This window comes from Dromiciops gliroides, chromosome 1 (assembly GCF_019393635.1).
Source record: "Dromiciops gliroides isolate mDroGli1 chromosome 1, mDroGli1.pri, whole genome shotgun sequence".
Lineage (NCBI taxonomy): Eukaryota > Metazoa > Chordata > Mammalia > Microbiotheria > Microbiotheriidae > Dromiciops > Dromiciops gliroides.
In genome coordinates, this window is record NC_057861.1 from 134,278,478 (window position 1) to 134,292,317 (window position 13,840).

A 13,840-nucleotide genomic window follows, 5' to 3' on the forward strand; every position below is an offset into this window, starting at 1 on the left:
TTCTTTATTAATGCTATCAAACTGGGCCCTAGGAAACCACTTCTCTTAAAATGCAGGATATTTACAATTTAAGATCAGATCTCATCCTATTGCTTCATATTGAATATTCCCTTAACAAGAAAATCAAACAGATTGCCCAGAGACATAAACTAACTTTGGAAGGGTGTAGGAAGCACTTGAAGCACATGTACAATTAACAGCGTCAATGAAGGAGGGAATGAAGTAAGGAAACTACTGTCTATGGGCTAGTGGGCACAGAAGTCCATTTCAGAAAATCACCACACATAATTTGATACAAATAATAATATCCACTCAGAGGAGGATCACAACTGAGCTCCATGTGCCCTCATGGAGAAAATTAGTTCTGATTGAGGCCACTTGGCAGACGAGTGTGAGGAAATCTGAATTGTTGTTATTCCACTGCTCCAGATTCATAGATATTTACAGACCCTTGCTGGAATTAATAGTCTCAACAACTTTGGTAAAAATAAGTGACTACCAAATTTAAAAATGCGAACAATTGTTCAATCTAGATATATAACTATATGTATATAATAAATATGCGTATGGTATCACATTATATATTTATATGTTTGTACAAGTAATATATATATATATATATGTATATATGAGAGAGGCATATGATATACATTGTGTCCTATATTACAGCAAATTCAGAGAAAGTAAAAATGCTCTTCAGAATATAGTAAATTATATCTCAATGAAGAAATAAATAAGGAAGTTCTCTTTTAATTCTAGACCTTGGAATATGGCACAGGATCCTGGGAGACCCCATACAACATCAATAAGAAATGATGCCCATTCCAGAGCAAAAATGCTATGAAGCCTAGAAAGTCTTCCACAATTTGTAGTCTTCCACAATTTCATTGATAAGGACCAGGACTTCTGACATTGAGAGAGAAATCCTATGATGGTAAGGCTGACCCACCCAGGCATTTGGCATAGTCCTTTGTGTAGAACTGGCATACTACTCCATTTCTATAAAGGAAAGGCTCACACAAAGAGAAATAGCAGAATGGACATCTAAAGGTTGTTTCTTCTTATCCCTCTTAAGTGTGTATGTTGGTAGGGGAGGGATTTTTAAAAGTGACCTAGAATAGGTGAATCAAGGAAGAACTCCCCAGGCCAAATTTCAGCAGTACATACACACACACACACACACACACACACACACACACACACATGCCAGAAGAAGTGTATTATTTTGTAGGCAGGAAAACTATCTGTGCAATGTAGGCCAGACAGAAAGAGAACCTTCAAGGAAAGAAATTTGGTATGGTTTAAGAAATACAATATAGAAAGACTAAAATGAAAGGAAAGAATGATAAAGGCAAAAATAAAAGGACAAATATCTGATGGATGAGCAGTTGGTAATAAGTTAAATTATAATTTTTCTTATTTATGATTATTTTTAAATATAGCATGTTAAATATTATGCAAAATAAATGAAAACAGAAACATGCCTTTCAAATTCTGTTGAGCATATGGCTATATCCTACCATTTGGGTGACTTCATATTCCAACCTCAAAAGGGTGTGCATGCAGAACAGGTTTCTTTCAAAGTATGAGGGGGATCTGTGCAGGGGAAAGGAACTCATTGAAAGGAGAGGCTCTATTAGCTACAATAAGTTCAAATGATTTCAGAATAGGAAGTATTCAAGTAGGAAATTAAATGCTATAGGAAACTATCATTTTATACAGTAATGTGACTCATCAAGTGTGAAGAGGGTAAGGAAATTGTACAGCTCTGTAGTCCTAAAACCATACAAGCAAAGACTTGACTTTCCTGTACTCTAAAGAATGCACTCTTTGGTATTCATTTATTAAAACAATTTTGTTTTGTTTTGTTTTCCTGTGTTAGCTCTTTCTTCTCTTTACGAGAAATCATCCTGTGGTGAGAAAACTGTCTCTTCACTATCCATTAGTATTCTCCAGAATTCTAGAAAGTACAAAAGATTAACGACTTCACAAAATAAGACAGTTTTAGGATACTAGGAAGCCTTGTTTGAGCTTAGGAAGTCTAGAGTTGAAATCTCACTTCTAACACTAGCTGTGTGACCATAGGAAATTTGCATATTTTCTCTGTGTATCACTTTTCCTCATCAGTTCCAAGTAATTTAAGGCATTGGATATTTTACATAACTTCTCTGGATATAATTCTCTCTATCTTTCTGTCTCTATCTCTGTGTGTCTCATTCTCTGTCTCTGTGTCTCTGTATCTGTCTGCCTCTGTTTCTTTGTCTCTCTTTCTCTGTGTCTCTGTCTCTGTCTTTCTCATTCTCGGTCTCTTTGTCTCTTACTCTCTGTGTTTCTGTCTGTCTCTCTCTGTGTCTCTGTGTCTCTCTGTCTCTCTCTGTCTCTCTCTGTGTCCCTCTCTCAGATGTCCAGAACATTATATTTTCCAAATGGAAATGTATTGCTGAAACAAACATGAATATTGGAAGAATATTACAGGTGTGGAGAACCCATGTCATAGGGACCTTCTTAATCCATGAGATCATGATCTCTTAGTAAATGAATGCTATTGAGTTCTATAAGGCAGTGGTGTCAAAATCAAATAAAAAGGAGGAACTTCTAAATCACATATGAGGATCCCTATGGGCCACATATCGACTTAGTTTTAAAATGTAATATTTATGTTTCATTATATTTGTGTTCCTTTTGTTCAATATGTCCCAATTACATTTTAATCTGATTCAACTGCACCAGAGAATATCATGGGCTCCATAGCCAATGGGCTATGTGTTTTTCATCTCTGCATAAAGACATGTAGAAATTAGGTGACTTGGTTAAAATCATAAAGCTGGTCCATGTTGGAGGTGGCATCTGAACCCAGGGGTCTTCCTAACTCTCCATTACATTTAATGTCTACATTGATATGAAAAGATGTAGCAATGGCAGTTCACATTTAGCATGGTATACACCTGTACAGTGCAGGTTGTATATAAAGTTTCTTAGAAAGTGCACTGGACTTAGATTCTAGAAATCTACATTCAAATACAAGTTCTCCCACTTCAGGAAGCAAATTTATGTCTCAGTGTCTACTTCATCTGCAAAATGAGGGTTTTAACTTGATCTTTGCAGTCCCTTTTTGCTCCCAATCCTATGTTAATGATATGAATATGAATCTTCACACACAGGAATGAATAAATGAATGAATAAATGAATGAGTATTTAAGTATTGACTACTTTTTAGGAATGGTAGCTGGGTGCCACAGTGGACAAAATTCTGGTTCTGGAGTCAGGGAAACTCATCTTCTTGAGTTCAATTTGGCTTCAGACATTTACTAGCTGTGTGAACCTGAACAAGTCACTTAATTCTGTCTGGAATTCCTCATCTGTAAAATGAGCTGGAGAAGGAAATGGCAAACCATTCCAGTATCTTTGCCAAGAAAACTCCAAATGGGCTCATGAAGTTAGACATATGATTGAACAACAACAAAAACTTGAAAGGCTTTGTGCCAAGCATGGTGAAAATCAAAATTCGGCCCCTACCCTTAAAAAATGAACATTCTCATTCAAGGAGAAAACATATAGTTAAAGAACAGTATCTGCTGCATCACAGGGATGCTGAACTGAACCCTATAGTAATAATCAATTGACATGCCTTTTCAAAGCAAGCCATCAAGCATACTCCTGCTAAGTACCAGGCTTGGTTCCCAAACACTCAAACAAGCAAATGAAAAAGTAACTGCCATCAAGAACCTTTCATTCTAATTGGAGACATAATATCCACATGCCTAACTACACGCAAAACACATATTTAGCATATACATGTAAATATGTAATAAATGTTTCAGATTCTTCTGAGAGTAATAATTATTAAGATGAGATATATCGGAGCAGCTAGGTGGCACAGTGGATAAAGCACCGGCCCTGGATTCAGGAGGACCTGTGTTCAAATCCGGCCACAGACACCTGACACTTACTAGCTGTGTGACCCTGGGCAAGTCACTTAACCCTCATGGCCCCACCAAAAAAATTTAAAAAAAGAGAGAGAGCTATCATTTCCCTCCTTTTGAATAGCAAGTAAAGTAAAACAAATATTTATTAAGCACCTACTATGTGCCAGGCACTGTGTCAAGCCCAGAGAGCAACCTGATATAACAGTTTCTACTTCTGAGGAAAGTGAAGGAGGAGTCTATTATGTAAACTGGTGTCCACTGCTGCTTGCAATCCTATATCGAGGTCTTATATATGTAGGCTAATATCAGGATAATTAATGTAAAAGAGCCAAATGTAAAGACCTACTAACATGAGGTACTTCTGAGTTAATATTCTTTATATGCACACCCTTCTGCCCATTTTTTTTGTTAGGAGAAACAAAATAATTAATAAAAGACTGAATTATACCATAACTACTCTTTATCTCATAATTAAGACCAAAAAATCATTTTCTTCTTTAAATTATTTTTTCTTTTAGCGTCATGGTTTTCTTTTCTTTTCTTTTTTTTTGTTGCTCTTGGTTGTCCCTTTCATTAAGATTTTTCAACAGCTTCCTTCAGATGCTTTCTTAGAGATCATCATTACCCCATAGGCACACCTTAAAATGCTCTACTCTTCGTTTCTAGTATATTTGTTTCATGTTTATCCTGCAGAGTGTTTTAATGAGAAGGGACAGGGAAGAAGGGTGTTCTCTGGACAGTGTAAATCTGTACCAAACTAATGTAATTGAGCTTAACAGCAAGAATAAAGCCATATTTCTACAGTATATATAAAAAAGCTATTTTAAAAGAGCAAGTTCTTCCTGCAGCCACTCACTTTTAACATAAGTTGCATCGGGGGATCTGGTAGGAAGGAAACATTTTTATTAATTTTTCCCTTATCTGCAAGAAGAATGTTGATTTTTTCATTTATGTTCCTTGCCTGCAGGTAGCAGACCAGAGAATCATATAGTAGAAATTTTTCCTTTTGATTAATTTCTTTCCATGTCTTACGTTATTTCTTATATATAATTGATTTTGGGCTTTGCTCGTAGCTGTACATCTTTTTTATATCTGCACCTACTGCTGTCCTTCAATCAAGAAAGTTGAAGGAAATTACCTGAATTTTGTTAAGTTTATTAAAAAGAGCTCTGTGAATATTTAAATTGAGTTTTGAAATGCTAATGCAAGGAAGATATTAGAGAATTTTAATGGTGGGTTCAAGTTGACCCACATGTTATTATGAAAGGGGTCAAATTTTATTCAAATTGTTTCTTTACAGTTAAAAAAATGAACCCTTTGATTTTTGTAAAAGTAGATTAATATTCTTTGCTATTAAGTCCTTTGCTACTTTGGTAGATGACGGCACAAGCTCAGTTTGTATTTCAACTCTACTTCAACATTGAAAAATTTTTAGCCTTCAACTCTAATGTTCTTTCCTATTGGAAAGAGACCTCAGTGATATAGTGAAAAGGACACTGGACTTGGAGTCAGACAATGTGGGTTCAAGTACAATATTGGTCATTTATCTTCCACCTGTGAATCTATGGCTAAATCTATTTATTTCTTTGAATTTCAATTCCTCATCTATGAAATGGGGAAAATAATGTCATCACCTGCTTTTTTTTTGTTTGTTTTTTTGGTGAGGCAATTGGGGTTAAGTGACTTGCCCAAGGTTACACAGCTAGTAAGTGTTAAGTGTCTGAGGCCGGATTTGAACTCAGGTACTCCTGACTCCAGGGCCGGTTCTCTATCTACTGCACCACCTAGCTGCTCCTATCACCTGCTTTTTAAAGATGTTTTCAGAAATATCCTTCATTCATCATAAAGTAAGCAATAAATTTGACCTATTAATAAAAAAGAATGAGAATAATTACATTCCTCATCACACATAGAGCTTTATAGACCCCATATAAAAAGCATATGTCTGCATATCCAGTGCCTAGCACAATACCAACCACATAGTAGGCACTTGATAAAGGCATGTTGATTAATCTTACTGATCTTCTAAAAAATGAGTTAGTGGGAAAAGCTCCTCTCATGTCTGTCAGATGATCATTGACTAACACCAATTGACCAAAAAGTTGGCAGAATTTTCCATGTCTCAATATTTTTTATTTGCTCTTTAAAGTTATTCCCATTTTATTGGATCTTGAACTTAACAATATAATTTCCAAGTAATAATAAATTTTGGTTTGGTAAAACCAACAATCAAAGACAAAATTTTCAAGACAAAAAGTTAGTGCCAAAACCTTCTGAATGAAGAAATTGCAAGAGATCAAAGAATGGTAACAATAACAAACTATAGTATCAAATGAAAGAAAATTTGTCATCAAATTCCTACAAAAGCACATAAAAATATTGTTTCAATTGATCAGTGAATTGGCTTTTTAGAGACTCTGGTATAAGAATTCCACCTATATGCTTCAACCTTAATACTTCTTGGCCTTTCCATAATCTGCCACAAAACCAGATTTTCTTTTATTTATTGTTTCCTACAGTTAAGAGTGTGAATTCATATGGAATAAGTAATATAAAGCTTTTTTCTCTTTGTATCCATTTCTAACATAGTGCTTAGTATATAGTAATCACTTAATAATACTTATTCTTTTATTTATTCAATTGTTAGGTGAAAGAAAAGACAGTCCTGTACCAAATTCCCCTGGAAAACCATGTAATGTGATCCAGTCTGTGGTGAATAGAGAGTTCACCTGGGCATTAGGAAGAACTGGATTCCAATCTCATCTCTTGAGACATACTAGCTATGTAATGCTGGCCAAATCATTTAACCTCTCTGTGCCTTGAGCAACTGTCTAAGACAAAATGTTGCAGAAAAGGTGCCAATCTGAATTGGTAGAGGACGTTCCTAATAGGGACCTCTGTATGTCAATGAAAGCATATGCCCAGGCCCTATCTCTAATAAGTTCATTATCAAAATTGTTTCATTCCATTAGTAAATAGATCCCATAGTAGTTTCTCTGGAATGTAACTCATGGAGTATGTCCACAGATGGCTAGGACATCCATAGGTTAGGAGCCTGGAAGTCTGAAATACTCCCAGGTTGGTCATTGAAACGTTCAATTTAGATATGGATGAAAAACACTTGTGTTCACAATATGCAAAAATTATGGGTTCTTTGTTTCATCCTTACAAAGGCATTTTACATTAACAGAGTCCCACGAGAAAAAAACATTTTCTCTTGTATAGCATTTTTCAAAAAATCGCAGAGGAATGTTTTACACTTTGAAAATGAAAAACAATAAAGAAAAAAAAAAGAGGAATAGGACATTTTTGCCAACAATACTCAGAAACAAATGGAGAGTCAATGAGGTGACAAGAAAAGAAAGAATATACAGCTACTTTGAACTTTACACATGAAAATAAGTGTTTTCTTTCTATAGCAGGAATGAAAGACAATGGCTTTATATTGTGAGCATCATTTTAAAATACCAGCTAAACAATGAACACTAAACAAAAAGCTCTCATGATCATCTCTGCCTAAATGATTTCCTATACAATCATGAAGTAAGAGTGATAAACAAAAGTACAAAAATTTAAAAAAATAAAATCAGGACGCATTTCTTAACCTTATGTGAAATAATCAAAGTTACAACAAAATGCTCAGATTTAAGATCACAGGTGAGTGAGTACCAATATTTCTGAGAGTTACCTTCCATAAAAAAGGGAAAAAAATTTCATCTCAGGTTTTCAAACTAAGACACTTTAAATCTGACTTCCTCACTTGTCAGAAATCTCCCCTAAAAGCTGAAATCAGCCCTTACATTCATTTCATTGTCTATTCTATAATTTCCAGGCTTCAGTATTTCAATAGGCCTTCTAGTAAGGTCTGTTTTGTTTATTAGTTCCTGCTTGACAAATCACCCCCTATATTATTACAGGGTACCTCAGCCCTTCTGCTTCTTTGGGTTGTAAATGCCACACTTGATAGAAGTCACTGAGATATTATGTCTACTTATTCAATTGTTACTACCTTGTCAAAAATAGCATTACATTAACTCTCTCAAAACACAAAGAAATGCCATGAACACAGACAGAAGAAAGCCCCATTCCTATAATCTAACCATTGCTGGTGTTGAGCACTAAACTGATGTTCTTCAATATCACCATGTTATTCTCAGGATCTCAACAATCACAACTTAATTCTTAGAATGTTGAAAAATGAATACTCCACTTCATTCGACCTCATTGCATTGAGGGAATGCTGGCCATTCTCCTTACAAGACAGCCCATCTCTTACCTGTGTGCCCTCATTCAGGCTATCTCTTCATGTACAGAATGATCTGTTCACCTCTGCTTCTCGGAATGCTTAGCTCCATTCAAGGGGTAGCTTAAACTCCACATCCTTTAGAGCTCCTCTCCTACCTACCACACTCCTATCCTACCATCTTTATTTCCTATGCAAAATAATCTTATATTTACTTTGTATAGAGAATAGGGTCTGAATTTATGATTTCATTGCTATGTGAAACTTATATTTGAAGAAACTCTCCCCAACAATACTATTTTCTTTCCTAAATATATAGTTTAACAAGTTGCCTAGAACATTGAGAGGGGAAGGGATTTGCATAAGGTCACATGGCAAGTATATTTCAGTCAGGGGCAGGACTTGAACACAGGTTTTGCTGGCTCCAAAATCAGCTCTCTTTTATGCTACACAACCACTCTGTTTACTCTGCATGTGTATGTGTATATGTATGTGTATAGTATATTTTTTTGTAGATAATTATATACAAATACATTGATACATGCTGATCAAATAGATTTGAAATTAATTTAAAGAATATCTACATACCACTGTGATGAATGAATAAATGGATAACTGATTTTTTGTGTCCTAAAGTGTTTTTTTACCTGCTAGCACACCACCATGAATCCTGAAATTGGACAATGTCCTTATATTCCAGGAATCTTTGGGGAGGGGAGAAATAAAGTAGTGAGCTCATTACTCCAGATCTCATGGCCAGCATGATTCTTCAGAATCATTGTAGGAAAATAAAGGGAAGGGCAATTTACTCTTTCCAATCAGAACCACAAATGCAACCAGAACCTTTAACAGTAATGTTCTCCACATATCCCACCACTTTTCAAAAACTCAGACTTGGGAGGGCTGTAGAGTTCAGCGTAGCAGCTGGGGAGTTCATCACTAGCTGGGACACCGTCATCTTTAGCCCAGATAAGCCACTCTCAAAAACTGCATGTCTTAGCAGCACCAGCACCTTAAATCACACAGTCAAGGTGAGGGCCGCTACAGCAATCTGTTCCACTTTTCAGAAATAGGTGTGGCCCTCCTGCTCCTGGCACAGAGCCCATTTGGCCTTTCCTTTGGGTTTGACACACTAAATAATGATGAATATTCTTTGTGAGCCTGTACAGTCCTGCACACATTTTCATTTACACAAGACGGGAGGGGTTAACCCCACACACAGAATAAGCCATTGTTGTTTTTCCTGCTTCTTTGCTGGAAAGAAGACTTTGCAAGAATTTGCCTAATTTCAGAGTTGCTTGTTCAATTTTCCAAAATTTCCCACCTAGCATAGATGCAGTTCACCAACTCTGAAAAACTAACAAGGAACTTCAAACATTGACAGTTGCAAAATCCTGACAGGATGAGGAGGAGCCAGGAGAGTGGAATGAAAAACAAACAAACAAACAAACAAAAAAAGCACCTGCTCACCCCCAACCCCCTTAATTGCAAGGTGCCTTGGGATACATATCAAACAGGCACTTTATAACACGTGTTATATGTTGTCATTAAACTGCCATAAAGGGCCCTCAATTCAGTACTTGAGGACATCTCAAGAGGCCCCAGAAAGCAGTTTCCTATAAAACATATCTTCAGAAAGACTTTTACTTTATACTAGCGCATTAAAAGCCTGTCGAAAGACACAGAAGTGCTCAATACGGCTATATTTTTTAAGAAGCACACTTGCCCTCCTGAGAATTCTGTGAGCAGGTAGGGTGTCAGTGATAACAAAGCAAAGCTTATCCACACTGCTCCAGCAGTCACAACCTGGAGGAAGAATCTAAGGGCTCCCTTAAAAAGAAAATACCCTCAGCCTTTGTGGACAAAGCCCACACAGAATAAAAGCAAACACCTTTACAGTCAGAAGTTATGGGGTCAGCCAAAAGGCGGAGAACTCAAATAAATGAACTCTCCTCGTGGTCACACAGCTCCCAAGCCTTTGTATCCATAGACCCTTAACCCTACCTCCAGAAGACATGCACCCAGTCTAAAGTTGGCAATAAATATCTTTGTAATCATATGTGGGTAGGAAAATAGGGCTTCTTCCCTGAGGAATCAAAATTGATTTCTCTCTCTAAAAGAAAAATAAAACTTTAAAAATGCCTTTTCTATACCCATTGAAAGCAAAACCAAGCATTTAATAGGTGCCTACTATTTGAAGAACACGTTTTAAACAGGGGTACTTCCCTAATCAAGTCTAATGGGGGGGGGCAGACATCTAATACCTAGATATAATGCACAATGTTATGTAATTAGTAAATTAGAGAGAACACAAAAAGTATTATAATAAAATACAAATTTTTCCATCTGACATTTAAGACTTTTCTGAATTTGACTCCAGATCTTCTCATATTACTCCTCTTCACATACTCAGGATTTAAGCCAAATTAGTCAACTAGTTATTTCCAAACTCAACACTACATACTCTGTGTATCTACACACAAGCTATTCTATTCTCCAAGGCTTCTTCTTCCTTCTCTTTTTCTCACCATTTGTTCTAAAAATCCTTTTTGCCTTCAAAGACCAGCACAGATGCCTTTTTTTTTTCACAGATGTCTTTTTATTTAAAAACTTCTCGATAACCTCCAGAGGTTGGTGCTTTCTCTCCCAAAATTATTGTTTCATATTTTTTCATCTCTGTACATGTTTTAACCCTGCCACCACTGTCTTTTTTTTATTTCCAAGGTCTAGAACTTTGTCTTGAGGGTATGTTATCCTTGATATCACATAAGAGACAAATGTATATTATGGCTAGTCCCTTAAAGCTACTCTGGGTTGCCAGAGGGAGCGAGCATAAAGATGAAGGCAATGGAAGTGACTAATAAATATTTGTTCAATTGAATTACAAAGTGATGCCCGAAAAGGAAAGTCATAAAGGAGAAGAGGTGTGCAAGGAACCATTATGTTAAAATATGAATAGCTCTTATTTTAATGGTACATGAAATTGTTTCTATTTTATTTTAATAGACTATTCAAAATGACCATAGAGCAACTTTCTACTGTCCCCCCCCCACCCCCCCGCCCCGGCCCAAATTCTTGCCTTGTCCCTAACATTTCAATTCCTTGCAACGTCCTATGATCAGCTTTAAGGAACCATTTGTAGGTTGCATACATTTTTCTCTGATGTGATTACTTAAGGCAACTCAGAACCTACAGAGTTCCCATTCTGACATCAGCAAGAGTACTGACAATCTTTTCAGGTCTGCACTGTGCTAATGATTAAAAAGAGCAAGATACTCCTCAATGTTCAAGCATCAATGGAGCCAGATCTCAATTTGCTGACTTCCTTCAAATCTCAACTGAAATGTCACCTTCTTCAAGTGGTCTTTACAAGTTTCTTCCTCCTCCCCTTCCCCTATCCTTTTACTTTCCATTTGTGCTTCCATTTCTCTCTTTTAAGAATGTCATGGTTAAAATGTTGTATTTCCAATTAGGATGTAAGCTAATTGAGTAATGGGGCCATTTCCCCCCTTTCTTTGTCTCCCTAGTACTTAGCACATTCTTTGTACATTTTTTTGTTTTTCAGTTTTTTAGGTTGTGTCTGAGCCAGTTTGGAGTTTTCTTGGCAAAGATACTGGGGTGGTTTGCCATTTTCTTCTTCAGCTCATTTACAGATGAGGAAATGGAGACAAAAGTGTTAACTGACTTGCCAAGGGTCACAAAGCTAGTGTCTGAGGTCAGATTTCAACTTATGAGCATGAGTCCTCATGATTCCAAGTCCAGTGCTCTGCACCTCCAAACTGCCTTTCCTCCACATAATAATTATGTAACAAATTATTTATAAGGCATCTACAAGGTACAGTGGATAGAGTATATGATCTAGGGTCAGGCAGATTTGAGTTCAATCTCAGTCTCAGATACTGAGGGATATTGATGTCATGCTATATATACTCCTCCTTCTCTACTTTGTTTTGCTTCCTATGCGACATACTCAGCCCAGCTCTCTATGCTCTGTGCTCCAAGTATTCTGGAGAAGAGAAAAAGGGACCCAGCCTATGCTATTCATGTAGAAAGTGATGGATCAAATGATAAGAGAACATTCTCCCACTGTGGGCAAGTCCATGGGTTCATCAGGGCTTATCTTTATGAGAGAATAGCAATTTGTTCTCCTGTTCTAGGGTCAGGAAAATGAGTTCATAAATCAGTAATTATCTTCCTTTGCTTCATTTCTCCATGGTCTCAAAGGAAAAAATAAATGCCCAAGTCCCCAATTAAAAAAAAATCTATTGCATTATCTATTAGCCATAATTTTAACCCCTTGTCATTTTATATGTCATAAAGTTCCCTGAGGGGCTGGAAGATTTTGGAGCCCCTACTTAAAGAACAAAGGAAATGGAATATGGGTGAACTCCACCTCCAAATTATTCCTGAGAACTTCCTGGTGTTGCAATTGACAAAGACTGGCAAGTTACTCCAGACTTTAGGAACAAGTTTCTATTTTTGAAGGATGATACCCCTGCCCTCAAACGTTAATGTTACACATGCCTTCCTTGGAGGGGGAGTGTAGCACATCTTAAGGACTTGGCGGAAACTGAAGAAAAAAATTCTCATGGAACACCCAAAATCCCAGAAACTTACTCAGAATTTTCCAAGTGTCAGGACAGCTAGGTGGGGCAGTGGATAAAGCATCAGTCCTGGATTCAGAAGGACATGAGTTTAAATCCAGCCTCAGACACTTGACACTTACTACTTGAACAAATCACTTAACCCCCATTGCCCCACCAAAAAAAAAAAAAAAGTAATGTAAAAAAACAACAACAACAAAAACCAACCAAACAAAAAATACTTTTCCAAGTCTCTTTAGTGGCTGCATAAGGAACACCCACAAAATAGAGCTAAAGAACAGAGGGTTCAGATCCTTCAAAATACGGATGATGACAAAGACATGGGTTTAGAAATACTTTAAAAAAACATATATTTTGCATCCTTACTGAATGCCAGGCTATTAATTTGTCATTTAATTTTATTGTGTCTTCCTCTAGCAATCATCACCCACTCTTACTCTTTGCAAACAAATCCTGCCCTTCTAACTTGTTGCTTAAAATTTTGTCATGTGTTAGGAAATCAAATAAGCACATTTCTTAGAATTATGTGCCAAACTAAAGTAAACAGGGTGAGTTAGAAGGCTGCTTTTGATCCAGCAGCAAGGGAGTAAACTAGTAGTTAATTTAGATTAGAGTATTAAGAAGGGTTTTTGTTTGCTTGCTTTTTTAAAGAAATTAGTACTATGTGAATTAAAAAGAAAGACTATCAGGAAATAATTTAAATTCAAATTAAAAGAGTTTATATGCAAAATAAAGTTTGTACTTTACAGTTTCTCATTTACATGAACATCTAATTTATCTAACTTCAGGGCTTAAAAAAGGTTTCCTAAATAAGTGAATTTTCCAAATAATTGAAGCCTGCCATTTAAAACATATTTTAAAAATTCATTCTTTTTAAAAAAATTATGCCCTTTTTAATGGAACTCTACCCAGAATGGATTTACAAATTCAACTGTGATTTTAAGAGTAAAATAATGTATGAATGTATGTATGTGTGTATGTATGTGTGTATATTTAACCTTTAATCCATAATATAGTAGGAAACAAAAACAGTTCTGTTAACAATGTATAGTTGGTAATTTCAATAG

General features: G+C 36.2%; 1 protein-coding gene across 2 annotated transcripts in view; it reads right to left on the reverse strand.

Moving 5' to 3' along the window:
• The window catches only part of ZFPM2 (zinc finger protein, FOG family member 2), a 594,441-nt gene that overhangs the window by 474,155 nt on the left and 106,446 nt on the right, over positions 1-13,840 (reverse strand). The window lies entirely within an intron of this gene.